Genomic DNA, 21,554 nt, shown 5'->3' on the forward strand with positions numbered 1-21,554 from the left:
ACCGTAAGATATCCCCGTGTCCTAATTTAGTCACCTTAATGGCAAAAACAGCAAAACCCAACACTTGCAGCAAGAGGAGAAGCCTACACACCATCACTACCCCCTAACCAGCAAAACGACGTCTATTGCTCTCATGTGTTGAATCTATTTGACCTATGACACTTCCTGGTTGGCAGCAAGATACCTCTGTGTCCTATCTGAATCATCTTAATGGCAAAAACAGCGAAATTTAACCCCAAATCAGTAAAATTTAACACTTACATCAGGAGACGGAGCCGACGCAGCCTCACCCTCTTATCGTCCGAGTACCACTGACTGACCAATGGAATGCCATGCTTGTTCAGCCGAGAAACTTGTGTGAAACTTTACCCAACTACTTTTACATCCACTGGAGGGCATGGAGACCCTCTCATCTTAAGGGTAACTCTAGCATTTATTCAAGCTAATACCAGAGGCTATTATGCATGTGTGAGCTATTTATAAATGTCTGAGAGCGTTAATGCTGTAAATATTAACCCTCCAATGATCATGACAACTCAAGTAATTTTATTTTATTAGATTCCAGACGATTTTATTCAGCTGGGATTGGGTCATAAGGGCCTGGGTGCATAAGAGAAAACCGTCGTAGAGGAAGCATCAGGGACCGTAGCAAACAAAATCAGAAATTATACTTAGATGTTTACCATACTCTATTCACTTTCACTTTGTCTAATATTGCCATCTCCTCACCTTAAATGCTGAGCTGTAAGGATACATTAACACTAGAATATAGAACAATAATTTCTTTTCCCTAAATGGACCTAAAATTACCATCTCTCCATCTTGAATGCTGAGTTGTAACAATACATGAACACCAAAATATGATGCTAGTCACGAAGGAGTGCTATATGAAGGATGTAGAGCCATACCATTGTCATTTCCTGGCACTAGACTAGGTGAAATAATTAAAATTACTTACACAAGGAAGGAATCTGGCCCGTGTTAGAGGAAGACCGGTATAGTCACGAAAAGGTGTTATGGAATGGATATAGAACTTCACTTTAACTTGGCCTAAAATTGCCATCTCTCCATCTTGAATGCTGAGCTGTAACAAGAGCCTGACATTAGAATATGATGCTAGTCACGAAAAAGTGCTGTTGAAGATATGTAGAGCCGTGTTATCGTCTTCTTCTGCCTGTAATTATGCTATGAGAAATAAGCAGCAAATATAAGATCTCAGCCATGTTAAGTCTGATAAGCTATACATACAGCTTAATGGAACGCTCTGGTAAAATTACAGCTATAAACTCATTCTACAACTCCCTAGCACCTGTCCCTTGGCGATTTATTTTGCTTATTACACCTTGCTCTCCTACTGTGCTGTATAAATACTTCAAGCTTTACCATAATCTGCATAAAAAACGTACAAAAGGATGTTAATCAGCCTTGTCCAAAAATATATCGCTAAGGAAGTCTTTGGTTGACTAGTGGGAGGTGCCTGTGTGTTACCATGGCAACCTCTCACACCACCAGTTACATACACACATTTTCCCACCAGCAAGTTCCATTAGAGAGTATTGTGTGTGTGTGTGTGTGTGTGTGTGTGTGTGTAGGTAAGTGTAAACAGTCTTATCAGTATGACGTGTGTGCGTGTGTGTATGGGACGTTCATGTATAGGTGAGTATGTGCGTGTGTTTGACGAATACGTGTAGGTGTCTACACGTGTATATGTACGTGTATGCGTCGTGATGTGTGCCTGTGTATATATTATATACTTTATGTATATATATATATATATATATATATATATATATATATATATATATATATGATGGTAGCGAAGCATGTGTAAGGGTTAATGGGCATCTGAGTGAATGGTTCACAATGGGTGTGGGCGTGCGACAAGGTTGTGTGATGTCCCCGTGGTTGTTCAGTATATATATATATGGATGGGGTGATGAGAGAACTAAAAACACGAGTAATGGAGAGAGGGATGGCGTTGGTAATGAATGGTGATGGATGGAATATCTCCAATTTGTTGTATGCTGATGATGCAGTACTGCTTGCAAGTACCTGACAGGAACTTGGTAGGTTAGTGCAGAGTTTTGTTGATGTCTGTAAGCGTCGTGCCTTGAGAGTAAATGTAGAGAAAAGTGATGGTTATTGAGAGAGAAGGTGGCTCCCAGTGTGATGTTACAGTGAATGGAGAGAGATTGGAATTGGTGAGAGAGTTCAAATACCTGGGTACAGTGATAGAAAAAAGAGGAAAATGTGCAAGAGAAGTGGAAAGTAGAGTGACACAAGGAAGGAAAGTAGCTGGTGCAATGAAGGCCTTAATAAGAAACAGAGGCTTGAGTGCTGCAGCTGCACAAGGCTTACATGAAGGAGTGTGTGAGACTATGGTGTGGCATGGAAATGAAAAGTCAAGAGTGAAAGCAGTGGAGATGGGTCTGCTGAGGAACGTATATGGGGTACAGAGAGTGGATAGGATACGACGTAATGTGATTCGTGAAAGGTGTGGAGTGAGGAAATCTGTGGACACCAGATTTATCACAGTTCCTTAGGTATGGTGCAATACCACACTGAATGCAGTATTCCACCTTTGTCTCTTCTTGTTGGTTGCTTTTTTGCTATGTCTGAATCTGGAAATACTGAAATGAATTGCTCAGCATCATCATTTGTACTTGCAAAAGAATAATTGGAGCTGACAACCATCAAAGCTTGAATAGCTTCTACTTCGAGAATCAAGGTCCAAATGAAATGGAGGAATTGAAGAAGGGAAGGGCAGGAGGAAGTGGTTCATACAAGGAGGGTGGAAAGGTTACAAGAGGATGGAAAAAAGGCAGAATATAAGAGAGAAGTAGAGGAGCGATTGGGTAAACATGGATTGTAGCAGATGAGGGACGTGGAAGGTGTGTGCAAGATATTCACAGAAGAAATCTGTGCAGCATGTGAGGTGATGTGTGGGGTGAAGAGAAGTTTCAAGCATAGGCTAGATAAGCATATGACAAATAAGGGGTGGATATAGAAAAAAGGAAATCTTATAACCAATACTAATTCACAATTTTTCCTTTTCAGGTTACACTATGATAGTCTCTAATCTCCTTTCACGCTTTCCTGTAAAATGTCCACGCCAGTTTTTCTATACTGCGTGGTGTTCTTTCTGACTTTTTCCTGCCGCCTTCGGTTGGAGGGTTTGGAAGGAGGGGGAGAGCCTTTGTCTTCGCTATCCTTATCTCATTCTAGTAGTTCAGTTACTCTTCTAGGAGCTGCCTAGCATGGGCCAACCCGCCTACTGTAGTTGTCCTCTCTTCTTATGTTCTTAAATATTCCTAAATGATATGCCTGGAATCCTAATGGACCCAGGTTCTAATCCCGGCTGGGGCAAGGAACAGTTTAAGGATTTGAATTTCTTAAAACGCAGACTTTTCTGATCTACCAGAAGACCCACCGACATGTCATAAAAGTACCCCTGCTAATACCAGAACACCAGTGTTGTATGAGACAGCCCTAGTATGTATTCAATATAGATGGTAGGTGTTAGCGCCGAAGTGGTGACATGTGTAGGAGCATTACTGGGCCCCAAGGAGGACTACTGGGACTTGGGAATAGGCCCTGAAGCCTTTGCCCAGAGTCGGACATGAAAAAAAAAAAATGTATATTCCTATCCCAATAATGTTATGGTTATCAGCTGTATTTTGACGTCATTGCGGTAAAATAATAGTTTCAGCCAACCCCAGAGTAACGAGAGTCCGAGTTAGCTGCATGGGCTGCGTCTTCGTTATTGTTGTGGGAGTGGGTTGGCCCTTCCTGGGCAAGAGTTTCTATTCCGTTAAGGGGGGAGTCAGTTGATATTTCTCCTTCATTTCCTTCTTCAGTGTAGGAGGTTGGGGGTGGTCTTGAGGAAGGTTCTTGGGAATTTGAGGTTTCATTAGGTGGGGGGAAAGGCAGGTTTATTGTTGTTTCTGGAATGACTGCTCTGATTATTTTTGCCGAGGGGGGGTTAGGGGGGAGTTTCACTACTGGAAGTCCGTTTAGTATGCAACTTTGTTCAAGTATCTTGTTGAAGCATCCTGGGGTTGCTAGTTCATGCATGTGTGCGTTTAAGATCAGAACCATGTAGTCTGAAAACTTGTTGGTGGGTGTAGTGTTTTGAAGGGCTTCTGTTGGGAGGTTTGGGGAGTTTTTTGTTGCTTGGGCGAAACTTGTTCCTTGGCGGATTGAGGCGGGAGATGGGGTTTGAGGTGTGTTTATGCTGCTTTTTACTATTTCCTTCCTTCTGGGGCATTTCATAGCTGTGGTGCTGTGCTCTCCTCCACAGTTTATGCATTTTTTTGTGGCTGACTTGCATTTACTGCATCTGTGTTCGGTGGAGGTGCATTCAGAGCAGGCTGAGTAGTCCTTGGGTTTGGGGCAGTCGTTGGTAGAGTGAGAGTTTAGTTCATAACATCTCATGCAGACGGTGACGTTAATGAACTTCTCGGCTTGAATTTGGTGTCTGCTAATACATATATGGAATAGTTTGAGGCCTTCCATAGCCTTCTCAGCCATTTTTGATTCTTCAAATTCGATTTTCATGGTATTTCTCTTACCGAATATGGATATCTTGGTTACTTTGGCCCAGGTGTTTTTGTCCGTGAGTTCGTGTTCTATTTCTTCTTCAGTGTGACAGTAGATTATATCATCTACTTTTGTGCAGATGATGCTCCTCTTTGCTCTTTTTTCTGGTGGGAGGACTGGAGTATAGCCATTTTCCTGGAGTGGTTTTCTTACTGCAGGGGACAGCAATAGTTCTGTGTCTTCTTCTGTTGCAGTAGTGGCAATGATGAACTCGTTCGAGGCGTGAAGTCCGGTGATCTTGATGTTGGAAGGTGCAATTGTTTCTGATAGTTTCAGTTTCGTTTGTGTCTCCTGAGGAGATCTGTGTTTGATTTTTACCTCACCCATTTTTGAGGTTCATGAGGTACAGAGTCCTGAGGAGAGCCTCTAGTAGGTCTCCAGAGTGGTCCTTTCTACCTAATATCTTAGGCTGGTATCCTAAGCTCCCCCCCCCCCTCTAAAGGGAGTGACCACTTGCTAGGTCAAAGGAGCACCTAAGATTCCTATTCCTACTTAAGCAAGCCCACCCTGATGCTTCCTTTAACCACCCCCTAATGGGGTCCCCTCGTGCCTCTGGCCTCGGGGTTCGGCGTCGTACCACACCAGGGTATCTACGGGGCGGGCCTATTAGGACCAGAGTCTATCATTAAAATGTGAAAATTGTTAGGCGAATGAGCAAGTGAGGAGAAATGACTAAGATTGACGAGTGTATGTCGTTTGAGATGGTTGTAAGTTCATGGCAAAGATGCCGAGTTATAGCCTCTCTGCAGCAGCTATTCGCTCTCCAGCAGTCAGACTGACATGGACATGACTGGTGTTCTGGTATTAGCGGGGGTACTTTTATGACATGTCGGTGGGTCTTCTGGTAGATCAGAAAAGTCTGCTTTTTAAGAAATTCAAATCCTTAAACTGTTCCTTGCCTCAGCCGGGATTAGAACCTGGGTCCATTAGGATTCCAGGCATATCATTTAGGAATATTTGTTGCGAAATGGTCCAAGAACATAACCAAAATCCAAATTTGTACCAAAAATCTGGCTGTTCAATAAATGTGTAGGCTAATGAAGCCAGTTTGGTGCGCCATGTGATGTCACGAGGGGTGGTGGGCGGAGCTTACCACCCGACGTGTGCAAGAGTCTACCTGTTGGAGTTATTTTACCATGGGAAAGACAGAACAGGAAGACAGAAGAACAGACACAGAAAAAGAATGATACAGCAGACCCTCTCTACACCAGATCAATGTGGGGGGATGGGGGAAGCCCGATCCGATAAAGCCGATAATCTGGTAAGTCCAATGGCTCCCCCACACGTTGGATTTCAAGCACATAATGGAAAATCTATCTATCTATCTATTGCCAGACCCCTCAATCCCGTACGGGGTGGCCACAAACAAATCGCCTCCATGTCGCCCTGTCGCCCGCCATTTCACTGCACTGCTCTCAACTCACACCCCCCTCTCTCATATATCTCTCCACCCCATCCCTCCATCTCACCCTCGGCCTCCCCCTCCCTCTCCCCCCCTCCACCTCACTCACATACACTCTCCTCGTCAGTCTCTCACCCTCCATCTGATTTCCTTATGGTAAGTAAAATAATGTGATAGAAAATACTAGGGTAATAAACAGGTGGCTTGGCCTTGTGGAGAAGATGGAGACTGAGACACTAGCTAGGACAGAGGGAGGGGCAGACCAAGGATGAGATGCAGGGATGGAGTGGAGAGTTATATGAGAGACTGGGGTGTACGCTGGGGGAAGGACAGTGAAATGGCAGGGGACAGGGCAACTTGGAGACAGTTTGTTTGTTGGCACCCCTTACGGGATTAAGGTATCTGGCAACAGATAGATGGAAAAAATAATGTCTTATTTGTCTGGCTGTAGATAGGTAGATAGACAGAATAAAATACTGGGCCTTACTTGTAACAAAGGCTTTTTGTATCCTGGCTCCCTCTCTGCACCATCTTCACCTTGTTCTTCAGTTTACTCACCAGACTGCCGCCTTCTTGCATCACCTTAGCCACATCTTTCGTCTCTTTGGTTATCTTTTAGACTTTCTCTTCTGCTTCCTTCATCCTGCAAAATCAATTTTCATAATCAGTACAACATTGTCATTTACAGTTGTATTCTTGGTGGATTTGGATATTTCTCAACACCACTTTTTGAGCCATTTATTGTGCACATCTCATCTCAGTGTGCTTTTGTATATTACTGATGCCAACACTGTTACTATACAAGCACCATAAATAACAGTACACAATGTTGACGTGTAATATACAAAAAGGGTTGTTATGAGGGAGGGTTGTATATGAGAGAGGGGGTTGTGAGCTGGGGACAGGACAGTGAAATGGCAGGGGACAGGGCGATATGGAGGCGATTTGTTTGTGGCCACCCCTTATGGGATTAAGGCGTCTGGCAATAGATAGATAGATGGATAGATAGGTTGTTAAGGAAGAGCTGCTATCAAGCCTTCTTGTGCCCCCTACACCATTTAACCCTTTGACCAGACCTGATCCACTGCAGTTTTTATTCATGCTAACACCAAAGCATTTTATAAAACTAAAACAATTACTAGCAGTCACAGGCTTACAAAAACTAATTCAAAGTAACTTTCTCTGCAAATGGTCCATCTAAAAGTTATATTTAGGCAAACATGATTTTACTCAGGCTCACACTAGTGCATAATAGATGCTGACATACACTACGTCAAGTAATACAGCATCAGTACAGGTACCTCATGTTAAAAAAACAAAAAAAAAAAGCATACATTCAAAAGTGGTATTTCCCTCCTCAGTTAGCTCAAGTGCTATTAAAAGTGTGACAGTCTGCCTCTCACATCCCTACCCCCGACGTTCACACTTCACACTTTCCGCACCCAACTGTCATCCTCCATCCTCTCCACATGCCCAAACCATCTCAATCTACCCCTCATCACCACAACACCAATACACTCCAGTCCCAACCTTCCTCTCAACTCTTCAATCATAAACCAGCCCCCCAGGCCTCACACCCAAGGACACACTACACATCCTTTTAATCACTGTCATTTCTGTATATTTGAGCCTACAGATCTCGTCTTCCTTTACTGCCCAGGTCTCACTACCATACAGCATTACACTGCTAACACATGCTGCATACAAAGGTCCCCTAGCATGGAGGGAGAGCCCTCTCAATGTCAGGGGAGGCAACAGCTCCCTGAACTTCTTCCAACCACTCCTCACTCTGGCCACAGACCTAGCTCCAGTCCCACCTCCAGCACATAACATGTCTCCCAAATAAGAAAACTCTTCCTTATACCCAAGAGGAGGAGGAGGAGGAGGAAAAGGAAGAAGGAAATGATGAAAAGAAGGATGAGGATGAGGAGGAAAAGAGAAAGAGGGAGAAGAGCGCGAAGGAGGAGGAAGAAGTGGAGAATGATAAAGAGAAAGAGGAATGGAGAGGAAGACAAGGAAAGGAGAAAGAGGAGGAGAAAAAGGAGGAACAAAGACGGAAGAGGAGGAGGAGGAGAGAACAGGAGAGGAAAGAAGGGGAGAAGGAGGAGGAGGAGGGGGAGAGGAAATGAGTGTAATAAGGCCGAGCTACACTGCTTAATACATGATAGGCCTACAGTCTTCCCCATACTTTTCAGCATTATAAAAACAATAAGAACAAGGATGACGAGGTTAATACAAAATAAAATGAATAAAGAACAGTTATTAACACTACACCAATATATCTAACTGTCTATAGCATGACGACTCCATCCCGTAAGAACAAACATACCGCCTCCTTATCGCCCTGTCCCCCGCCATTTCACTGCCCTCCCCCACAGCACACCCCATACACGTAGCCACTGGGGGGGGGAGGGGGGCACTTTGCCCCCCCTGGGAATATTTGGGGGAAATGCTGAAAGGGATTTTTGGCATAGTTCTTGTATGACAATACAATTTTCCTAATTTTACCACCTGTATATTAAACAATATTATCTATTTCCAAAAATTTTATGTGGAAGCAATAATTTCCTTTGAAACTGAAAGCTAAATATAATAAAACCCTTGGGAAAAAAATGACCATTTATAAGTTAACAATTTCCCCTGACACCGTAGATGACGTGGTTAATATTAGAGCTGTAATGATGTTTTGCACATGAAGCCTGATGAGGTGTAAAAATGGCCTTCCTGTCCCCTCAGCCACATCCTCTCACCCTGCAGCCATATCCTCTCACCCTGCAGCCATATCCTCTCACCCTGCAGCCATATCCTCTCACCCTGCAGCCATATCCTCTCACCCTGCAGCCATATCCTCTCACCCTGCAGCCATATCCTCTCACCCTGCAGCCATATCCTCTCACCCTGCAGCCACATCCTCTCACCCTGCAGCCATATCCTCTCACCCTGCAGCCATATCCTCTCACCCTGTAGCCATATCCTCTCACCCTGTAGCCATATCCTCTCACCCTGCAGCCATATCCTCTCACCCTGCAGCCATATCCTCTCACCCTGTAGCCAGTTGCAAACAAAAACTGCACAATCATTACACACAACTGAAACAAGCAGAATTTTCGAAGACTGCATGAAGCCATTTTGATCACCTCAGACTACTGTACATTATACACGGTAAGGTGTGCCAGGGGCCTCGTTTGAGTGGGGGACAGGGGGACTTGCTTCCCCCCCCCCACTTTTTGGAGCCTGGGGGACAGAGTATCTTTTGTCCCCCCACTTTTCTAGGTGAGAATTTTCAAGATGAATAGCTTTACGCCGTTTTTTTTTTTTCCTTAATGGAAAAATCCTTTCAATGCAGCACAGTACAGTTCAGGTGATATGAAAATCATTCCCTGCTGAGAGGGGCAGGTGGCGTGGTCACCTGAGTCAAGGATTAAGACAGTTTAATCCCAGCAGATGTATTTTTACTTAGGTCAGTCTTGACGTATGCACCACCCCTGATGCCTGAGCCAGTGAGAATCAAACTAAAAGCATAAGTAGTGGAAAACAGAATTTCTACTGCCTACCACCACAACAGTAGTGCAAAACAGAATACCAGACTGGGGGTGGCTGCAGCAGCGGGTTTGAATTTATGCATATGTGCTAAGTGGAGAGAGAGAGAGAGAGAGAGAGAGAGAGAGAGAGAGAGAGAACCGCAAAGGAAAATAGAAAAAGACGATACGAATGTGGGAAAGTGTGTGTGTTCGGGACACTCACGCCAGATCTCGAGTTTTCATTGGCCCATCCATTCCGCTATTTTTCTTCCAGCAGCCAATCAAAATACAGGGTTTATTTCCGAACATAAACAGATAGTATGGACGCCATTGCATCTCGTATGGTACTTGCTGTGCCGATGTATGGTATAATTCATTATAATTTCATAGGTTATTACGCAAAATAGCTGTAATTCCTTATATGCACAGAGAGATAAGGATAGCAGGTAAATGATGCACCAAGAGCATAGCGTTGACAGTCATTTTTTCAGTACTAAAAGTGCTCAAGAAATTTGTGGTACCGAGAAAAAAAAAATATTTTGAGGTAGAACGGAGGGAAGTTAGCATGCAGGTATCGATAATACTACCATCTACGAGAGTACCCTGATGACCAAGGATACTAGTGACATGGAGATGTCTTTGCTAGGGCAACTCCAGTGCCTTCTAATTTATTGCTGGTGTTTCCATTTTCTCTCACATGAAATAGTAGACCTCTGGTAACATTATGTACTGAGTGTTTTTACATACTTGTCCTCTGAAAGGATTATTAGCTATTAACTTAAAGTAACTTCAAGAAAGCTGTCAATATGTGGGGAAAAGATAGTTTTTCTTTAAGACATTGGAACAAATGCGACAGTAATGATGTCAATTTATTTCTGATGACATAAAACATCAAATCTAGGAAAGTTTGTGGTGACATATTATGGGGAAATATTCCAAGTGTTTGCCCCCCCTGGCAAATTTCCTGGATACGCCACTGGCTCACCCCCCCTCTCTCTCACATACCTCCATCCCATCCTTCCATCTCATCTTAGGCCTTCCCTCCCTCTCCTCCCCCCCTCCACCTCACTCACATACACTCTCCTCGCTTGTCTCTCGCTCTCCATCCTCTCCATATGGCCAAACCACCTCAGTGTATTTTCTCCTAACGCTTTCTATCACGTTCAAATTAACACCACAACGCTCCTGCACTTCCTCATTTGTCAGTCTGTCTTTCCTTTTAACTACACATGCTCCTCTCAATAATCCTCTCTCAATCCCCCACCCTCCGCGAAACATATTTCTCATTTGCAATGAGCTTGGTATGCTGTGGGTAACAAGACACCCCGGAACCGCGGAGCTGGGCATCACACGCACGCACTCTCTGCCTGACATTAGGTGACTGAGGGCGAGGGAAGGGGTAAGGTAACAGTTGATGTGGCAGATGCGATCATGCGAGTGTAGACGGCTTGGCGCCATGGGCTAACCGTCGGAGATGTACACCCCACTAAAGCAAGAGCGACACTGAGGCTCAACGTGTTGAAAATCACCATGTCACTGCATCAGCCTCGCGTGATAGTGACATGCAAGCAGCGTGGAGTCAACCTTGTATGTGCTGCCCTCGCGCGGCGATGACGACTCACATTGGCCTTGACAATCCAATGGTGCCACTGACGACCACCCACTTGTGTGTGTGTGTGTGTTTGTGTATGTGTGTGTGTGTGTGTGTGTGTGTAAAGACAAACTAATTTAAGTTATAAATATAACCAAAATAATGAATTTAAAAATCGCATTTTCTCTCTTTCATATAATTTATGATTCCCAGTATGGGCCTGGATGTTGCCGCTCGTGAGTGTTTTAACTTATTTATTTCTATTAAGAAAATAGCGTATGTTCTACTGATTCCTTCAAATTATATTATAAACGTAATTGTTACATTACTTACCCAACTTAGAACTACCGTGAAAGTCGGTAAAAGTAACTACATTTTTTTCAGCACCACTGTAAAATATGTATGCCACGTTTCTTTATTGATGTACAAGAGCCATATGCATTACAAGTTTACCTTCCTTTGATATGCTAGAATACTTACGTTTATATTGTACTAGTATGTGTGTACCTATCTGTGATGCCTATTACATATATAACAGAATCTACTCATCGCTCGTTTAGGAAGTATGGCATGGCTGCACCCAGCGCCAGACCCCACCCAAACCTTGGTTTTAGATTGGTGAGACTATAGTCTATTCAGTCCTCTAATCTGACTATATCATAGTCTCATGGGGCCGGGACTATTCTCACGAGGCCGGAACTGTTCTCACGGCCATGATATAACGAAATTTTTTTTTATCCAGTTTCTAACAGATTTGTTGGATGTGTATAGGGCAGCTCAAGACAAATCCTACGGTGTTTCATGACAATATTTTAAAGATCAACGTCACAACCAATTCTCTCTCTCTCTCTCTCTCTCTCTCTCTCTCTCCGCGTCCTTTCCTCATAGTTTCTCCAGCCTCCCTCGACCCACAATTCTCTATCTCCTATTTTCCTCTCCTTATTCTTCTCTCCCCTCCTCATTCCTCCTCCTTCCATTATTCTCTCTCCCCCTCCATCTTCTTCCCTCTCCTTATAATTCTCTCCCCTTCCCTCTTCCCATTATTGTCTCTCCCATTTCCCCTCTCCTCATAACTCCTCTCTCTCTCTCTCTCTCTCTCTCTCTCTCTCTCTCTCTCTCTCTCTCTCTCAGCTCAGGTTAATGAGCTGGCACAAGATGCATAATGATTTCAGGGTGAGAGAGAGAGAGAGAGAGAGAGAGAGAGAGAGAGAGAGAGAGTACAGTACATGAGGCAGGGTGGAGTGGTGTGGCGGGAGGAGTCATTACTGAGAAATAAGAGAAGTGACTGGAGACACTTTTGCTGAGGCCACTCCTTACATGACAAATAGATAGACAGACAGACAGATAGATTGACAGATAGACAGGTAAATTACATATCTATTTCTACATCTATCTATCTATCTAAATATATGAGGCGTATCAAGAATTCCAAATAGCTAGCCGATCCTTTTTTCCAACGGCTGCTGCATGTTCCGCTTCTATTAAACATTTCCCTCCTAACTACCAGTGCTCCTACACACTAAATATCTTTTACCACTTCTAAAGATTCGCTGTATCCTTGTTAATTTTGTTCCTTTCTTCCTTGAATCACACTATTTTTTAACTTCAATTACCAGACACATTTATCTCCTACTATCTACCATTATCACTGCCATTTATTTACCATTTATTTCTACCGGTCCTTTATTCATTACCGCCATTCATTTCCCGTCAGTTAATCTTCCCCAATGCTCCTTATTTTCTCTTTCATTATCGTCACCAGTCCATCCTTTACCCTACATTTAAAAGTCTGTCCCAGTTCTATCCCTCTCAATGCACATCACGTACTGCGTCCCCGTCTCTTCCAGTCAGTAAGTCGATACTGATAATGATAATGATGATGATGAACAGAGAGAGTGATGAACAGATAAAAGCTACAACGCCATCACTACCTCCTCACCACCACCACTACCCTCCTCCTCATCTTCATCATCATCGTCATCATTCATTATTACAACCTATGCAACCTACTGTATACTGGTACCATATCAACACACCATACAATAACCACAGTCTTACCCGGAAGCTTACCCCACAAGAACACACTACCAACACAAATACCATAATCTCATCACCACTACAGCTTCACCACTACCAAATCATCATCACCACATCCCCACCACACCACCACCATAATAATAGACCAGAATCACAATACTACCATAATACCAAAGAATCACCATCACGCCCTTACCACACCACCACAAACCTTCACAATACCACACTACCCATCACATCACCACAACCCCATCCCCACGGCGCCACAATCACTACACCAATAACCTACTGTAATACTACCTTCGTACCTTCACCACAAAATCACACATCCCATACACCACCACCACAACGCCACACTACCACCATCACAGCCTACCTCGGAAGCATACACCACCAACACCATCACAATACCACAACCTGCCCTCCACCACCACCGCCCAATATTTCTCCTCACATTACACAACTACCACCAACACCTAATATTTCTCCTCCCACTACGCCACCACAAACCCCACACATTCACAACCTCACCAGCAACTCAAACTACCACACGTGATCAAACCCCTACCATCACCATACCATCAGCACCACATACGCAAACATCACCACAACCCCAACACCACCACACGATCAAACCCCTACCACCAACCTACCACCACTACCACCACCACACATGCCAACCCCACCACCATCACCATCAACATTACCACAACCACATTATCACAACCCCACAGCACCACCGCAGATTACTCCTCGGCCCTCCACTCACTCATGCCCTAATAACTGCACGGGGGAAAGGTAATATCGACACACAAGGGTACTGCTCTCTCTCTCTCTCTCGTTACCCGCCTTCCTATATTCTCCCATTCCTCCTCTCCTCCTCCATTAATCCACCTCTCCACTCCCTCACCACCACTCCGAGCCACCCTCCCTCCATCCAAACTTCCAATCGCCACTTTGCATGCTCTCTCCCCGTCCCTTCGCTTTTTGAAATGTGGAGGAGAAAAAAGGGAAAGGAAACGGGAAAAAAAACAGGGAAAATGCAGGAAAGTATTTTGCCCCCAGGAGGTTAAGAGCAAAAAGCACCTTGAAAATTTGGGTGGAAGTGGAGATGTGACTGGTGGTGGTGGTGGTGGTGGTAGTGTGGTGGTAGTGGTATTAGGTCGTCATAATAGTCGTCCTTCGTAGTCGTCTTCACTGTCTCTATTATCATTATTTTCGTCAGCGTTTTGGCGTTTCATCTTCGCCATCGTAACGTTTCTTATCATCATCATCATCATCATCACAATTATCATCAACCTCTCTCGTCATTATCATCATTTTCGTTGTCGCTCTTACGCATGGATTACGTAAATATGCGCGAACGTACACAAAACATACACACGCAAAAACGCAAAACACAGTATCATTCTCACACAGATACATATAAAATCCCTCCCCCCACGCACACTCGTAAACGCACGCAGATCCTAATACTGCACCAACCCCTCCCCAGTCACACAAAATTCCCTCTCTCTCATTCCCCTCACACACACACACACACACACACACACACACACACACACACACGCAACGCAATATCACCACCATCATCGCAACCAACCCCTTCTGAAATACTGGAGTTTACGATCCAAGCCTAAAGCCCTCCAGAAACGGTGTCAGATAAACGTTGCATGAGTGGGGAAACGTTGCATGACAGGGGAAACGTTGCATGAGTGGGGAAACGTTGCATGAGTGGGGAAACGTTGCATGACAGGGGAATCGTTGCATGACAAGGGAAACGTTGCATGACAGGAAAAATGTTGCATGACAGGGGAAACGTTGAATGACAAGGGAAACGTTGTATGAGAGGAAACGTTGCATGACTTGGGAAACGTTGAATGACAGGGGAAACGTTGCATGACAGGGGAAACGTTGCATGACAGGGGAAATGACTGGGGAAACGTTGTATGACAGGGGAAACGTTGTATGACAGGGGAAACGTTGCATGACAGGGGAAACTTTGACAGGGGAAACGTTGCATGACAGGGGAAACTTTGACAGGGGAAACGTTGCATGACAGGGGAAACGTTGTATGACAGGGGAATCGTTGCATGACAGGGGAAACGTTGCATGACAGGGGAAACGTTGTATGACAGGGGAATCGTTGCATGACAGGGGAAACGTTGCATGACAGGGGAAACGTTGAATGACAGGGGAAACGCTGCATGACAGGGGAAACGTTGAATGACAAGGGAAACGCTGCATGACAGAGGAAACGTTGCATGACAGGGGAAACATTTACTCCTCTGGCTTCAAATTGTCAACGTTGTATTTTATTTTAGCTAACATCAGGAGATTTTACCACATCATTAACAAACCTCGGGAGCCAATATTTCACTACTGCCACTCTGGTCGGGAAAAAAATAAAAATAATCCCACTTAATTCCACCCTGCGATGGTCGAATTTATGCAGCAGCTGCTTTCAAGAAAATGTTGGTGGGACTGAAAAACGTTTAGGGTTGGAAGACTGCCTGTGGAAACGTTTGAAGGGATCAGGAATGAAGTAAAGGCATGTATTCTCTCCCCTCGCACGCGCACACACACACACACACACACACACACACACACACACACACACACACACACACACTGCTGGTGCAGTGGTAACGTTCTCGCTTGCCAACTGGTGGACGGGAGTTCGCGCCTCGCTCAGGTTGCGAAAAGTTTCACTGACGAAGTGGGTGATTACTGTCCCCCTTGAGCAAGGGGACGGGTGTGTGCGTGTGTGAGGGTCACAGCCTTGCCCTTAGATCGGACTATATGAGCTCTCAGCTCCCTTCCGGGAGGGTGAAAGCTGACGATCACGACCATCAAGTGATCCTGACCGACCCGGTGAATTACACACACACACACACTCGAAGCTCCCTCAGTTTATGACCCCAAACCCAAAGCCTCCGAGGATTGTATAGCAAAGGTGTGTTGGCAGAGGGAGAGGCTGCTGTCTGGTAAACGCTGGCAGCGGAGGGAAAACGTTTATAGAATATGTTTTTTGTGGGAACGTTTAAAGGGAGTGGGATAGGATGGTGGGCTGCGGAACGTTTGAGAAGACTACAGTATTTCTGCTGGAACGTTTGAAGGGATTTGTATTAAGAAACGTTGGGGAGACTATCAGATAAACGTTGTCAGCACTAGGACAACGATTAAGGGAGAAGGAAAGCATCTGTGGGAATGCTTTTAGGGAAGACTGAAGAAACTTTTAATGGACGAACGTTTTGCAGGAACGTTTGAAGGGATGACTGGGGAAACGTTTAATGGCAGGAAGATTTTATGCAAGACAATAAGAAGGAAATGGAATGGTAAACTTATTCTAAAACGCTTTATCATGTTTTGCCCGTATGTTCACAGACACTGAAAAACAAAAAACAAAAAAAAGAAATAAACGGTGCTATCCCCTAAACGACAGAAAAACAGGGGAAGGGTTTAGAAAAGAAAACGTTTTACTGGAACGTTTGGAATGCCTGGAATGGAATGGTGGACTGTGAGGCATCTGTGGCAAGTAAGGCTGGATTTCCTCAGCAACGTTTCAGGGATGGAACGTTTGGCAAGAACGTTTAAAGCGGCTGATATCGATAGAACGGCGAGTCAAAACGTTCGCTGAAAGTTAGTTTTTTTTAATGTGCTCGACTCTGGGCATAGGCTTGTCATCCTGCCATCAAGGCCCAGTAGTCCTACATATCGTACACCTCTACATGTAGATATCAGCCTCTTGTCTAGGATTTATAGTTATTTTTGCTGGTCCAATGGTTTGTTTTCGGCTTGGGAGATGAGAAGGGGAAATAAATAATGTAGACAAGAGCGTCAAAGTGGAAAATGATAAGAATAAAAAAAATAAATAAATAAAAGTAAATTACAAAGGAAAAGTTGTTAAGACGACTCTAGCCCACGAAAATACGATGCCATTCTCTCTCTCTCTCTCTCTCTCTCTCTCTCTCTCTCTCTCTCTCTCTCACGCTTGAAGGTGGGGTAACGGACATATCAAAGTCGCCAGTCACTTTAAGATGCGTGGCAGCTGAAACGAAACTTTTTACCACCCATGAAACATGAGAGGAGCAAGCAATATGTCTCTCTCTCTCTCTCTCTCTCTCTCTCTCTCTCTCTCTCTCTCAGTAACTCCATCTGTTCGTGCCATAAAAGCAAAGTCTGCGGCGCCTCAGGGAATGAACTATCTAACATATGTCCAGGATTAGATAAGAAAAAAGTAATTTAAATAAAGAGATATACTGGGCAAGAGGTAGAGTAATGGAGTGATAATACTGGCGCCGAATGAAGCCTGTAGGTACACTTATTAAATAAATACACAAGGATGAATAATGATACAGAATCGAGCGTAATATCTCACTCTAATACGATGATGCACAGGAGAAAACGAGAAGACAAAACTATAAACACGTCCACCAAGGCACGAGTAATATTTCCTTCTTACTCCAACACCTCCCATCAGAAAACCAGTGGCTGGCTTCAGACCAGGCAGACACACACACACACACACACACACACACACACACACACACACACACACACACACACACAAGCAAAGACAGACAGGCACAGACAACTGCACATAAAGTAACAGACAGGCAGACGAACTGATAAACACAGATAACAAAATCAGACATACAAAAAAAATAATCATTCAAAAAAAGCAAACGTAATCTATCCTTTTAAACTCGATAGATAAATCCACAGATGCACAGATAAACAAGGACATACTGACAGACACTTGGAGATGTAAATAGATAGCTTACACTCAAACAGATGAACAATAACAGACAAAGGTAAATAGTTAGATATAAGCTAAACATGATAGCAGCAGCAGCAGCCTTGAACAGTTCAATCAGAGGGGACAAAAGAATATACAGAGAAAAACAAACAAATGGAGAGGCAGAAAGACAGAGATAAGGCAGATGAATAGAGAAAGAGACACAGATATACAGAGACAGACAGGTAAGTTGACAAACAGACACAGGCAGGCAGAGTGACAGACAAACAGACACAGACAGAGAGACAGACAAACAGACACAGAAACACACACAGACATAGAGAGAGAGAGACAAACAGACACATATACAGACAGATACACACATACAGATAAACATGACCACCGATGCACGCTGAATACATCTCTCACTTCAATACCCCCAACCAGGCGAACACTGTTGCTTGCTCCCGCTCAGCTTCCGTAAACAAACATTGCTCCTTCCCGAGAAACACATGAGCTCCAATGCAACAATAGGCTGAGAGATACTGCTGTGTTGCAAGGCTTGTATTTTCGTCTATTTATTCTATCTATTTATTGCCTGACGCCGTATCTTGTGAAGGCGCCCGTGTTTACTGCAAATATATGTCTAAATTAATATACAGTATACTGATATGTTCCAACCTACCCTCTGCTTCTAATCTCTAAACATTCAGACGCAACTGGTTCAAGCGTCGCAAACTGAAATACTAATATAATAATAATAATAACAACAATTTTCTCAAGAAGGGACACAAAATTGCAGGTTTTTCACTGGTTCCTTCTTACTTGCATTGTACACACACACACACACACACACACACACACACACACACACACATCCATCCTCTCTCACATACGCTACAGTGTCCTACAACTGTCATAAGTATAGGGGAAAAAAAAAACATGGAAATAAAATGCTTTCCTGTCTCAAAATGTAAGGAAGCGAAGAGAGACGATGTTCATTCCTGAGGACTTTAAATTTTAGATAACGAAATTATGTCAAGCATAAAATGTACCACAAACTGAGGAAGCGATAATACTTAAGAACGTGAAAAGCCTCAGAGCGCTCCAGTGGGACTCCTCTCTCTCTCTCTCTCTCTCTCTCTCTCTCTCTCTCTCTCTCTCAAAGCACTAATGCCTGATAATCTAAAGAGTCCCCCAGCGCTGTGGGTCCGAGGTCATTTGTCTTCATCATATCTGGCTGAGTTTGCTGTCAGTTTTGCTTCTCTCGTTAATGGTTACGGTGAGAGCTGATGTGGGGGATGATTTGACCTCTCTCACTTGCTCGCTTTTTTCTATTACTGTGTGTGTGTGTGTGTGTGTGTGTGTGTGTGTGTGTGTGTGTATGTGTGTGTGTGCGTGTGTGTGTGTATGTGTTTGTTTGTTTGTGTGTGTGTGTGTGTGTGTGTGTGTGTATCGTTAATGATTCCCTTGAGAGCTTGAGTTAGGCGGTGATTTTCCCTTTCTCAGGGTTCCTCGCTCATCTCTCTCTCTCTCTCTCTCTCTCTCTCTCTCTCTCTCTCTCTTCCCGGAACCAGAAGATTACATGCACATATTCACAAGTTCCTCCACAATCTCCACTCTCGAACAGGGCCGGCCAGAGCATACAAACTCTCTCTCTCTCTCTCTCTCTCTCTCTCACACACACACACACACACACACACACACACACACACACACCGGCACTCACATCAAAGCAGTGTCTTCCTTTGCTCTGATGGTACAGGTGACGAAACTCTGACTCAAATCACTCAACAGCAAAACAGAAAAACAAGAAGCAACACAGAAAATAAAAACAAAACAAACAAGAGAAGGAAATATAACAGTAAAATAAGCAGTGAGAAACAAGAGACAAGAAAGTCACTATAATAACAGCAAACAAAACAAAAGATAAATATTGATTGGTAAACCTCAAACCAGCAACTAAACACTCCCAAAACAAACACACCAGCCATTAAACTATCTATCTATCTATCTATAGCCCGACGCCCTAATCCCGCAAAGGGTGGCCGCAGACAAAACGCCTCCAAGTCACTCTGTCACCCACCATTTGACTACCCTCCCCCCAACTCACCCCCCCCTCCCTCATATACCTCTCAACTCCATCCCTCCACCTCATCCTCGGTCTACCCCTCCCTCTCCCTCCCTCCACCTCACCTACATACACCCTCTTAGTCAGTCTTTCATTCTCCATTCTCTCCACATGTCCAAACCACCATTTACACAAGGACTAAACAACAGAACAGTATGCCACAAACTAAGCAACTAAACAGTAAGCCAACGGTAAACAGTAAACAAGACAGTAGCTATTAATAACAAAACAGAAGGCAAAAATCAAGGACAGGGAAATTTAAGAAGTCACCGTAGTAACAATTATAATTTTTTTCTCTATGTCGATGTTAAAATGAATAAATAAAAAAAACTAAAAAATGAAAATGGGGTATAAGAAAATATTAAGGTGTGATATGGAAAATAAATCGCTTGGGAATATGTGTCACGAAGCCTCCTATGCAATTTTTTCTTTTCTTTTTTAGTCTATTCTTTATCACCAGACGATTTTATTAGACTTAGGAGATTTTTCGAAATGGAAGGGGGGTGGGGGGTGGATACAGCCTTCATTAACCCCTTCAGAGACCTTCCCAAATAAGATTAAAAAAAAAAAAATGAAGTGGCAGCGAGAATACTACAAATGATTATCGGACTAATCACGTGACTCCAGAAACTATTTTTTGTTTACCTTATTCCTGCTAACGCCAGACGATTTTCATTTACCCGAGAAACCATGTATAGCGAAGGGGTTACTTTACATCTAACCCCTCCAGTTCCAAAAGTCTCCTTAGTTAAATAAAAGCGCCTGAAGTTACACTCACTATACTCTTACTAGAACTCTTAAAATCGACACAAACTCTCTACATGAACTCGCTATAATTGTGGAGATTGCAGGAATTTCTTTTCACTCTTACTTTCCCACAGTTATTATTCATTTATTTATTTATTTACTTATTGTTTTATCGCTTTACAAAGAACTGACGAACCGGCAAGACTTCCAGGAAAATTATGACGCATCTTCTCACTTAACAAAAACGCCTTGTAGGTTAGATCCGTTCTTTTTTCCTTTTTTTTTTTGAGGGGGGCGGACCTTGACCATCTTACGTCATATATATAACGGAAATGGGTTAGGTTGATGATGATGATGATGATGATACATGCGTCATACTTTCTTCAGACCAGCAAAATCATCATCATCATAGCTTACTGCTGCTCACACCCTCATCATCCCCCATCCACTTCACAAAACACACACACACACACGCACACACACACACACACACACACACGTTCCTCATTCTCGTGAAAGTAGGAGGCTCCCTGACACCTTTTCTTTAGTATCAATATAAATCCCTATAATATTTCTCCTCTCCACGATACAAGCAGTCCTCCCCCTATGCTGAATAATAACATCTGCCTATCACGATAAAAAAAAATAATATCATACTATTTTATGGGGACAATGGTTGATAAAATTCTCTTCCTTATTATGTAAAGTATGCCACGACTGGGAATACACCAACAAAATTAACAGAGAATAATAATAAGCGCAACACGAAAATTCCACCCGTTCAG

The sequence above is a fragment of the Coenobita brevimanus genome, chromosome 117 (genome assembly GCF_032717465.1).
Source record: "Coenobita brevimanus isolate Jiangsu-jjx chromosome 117, ASM3271746v2, whole genome shotgun sequence".
Classification (NCBI taxonomy): Eukaryota; Metazoa; Arthropoda; class Malacostraca; order Decapoda; family Coenobitidae; genus Coenobita; species Coenobita brevimanus.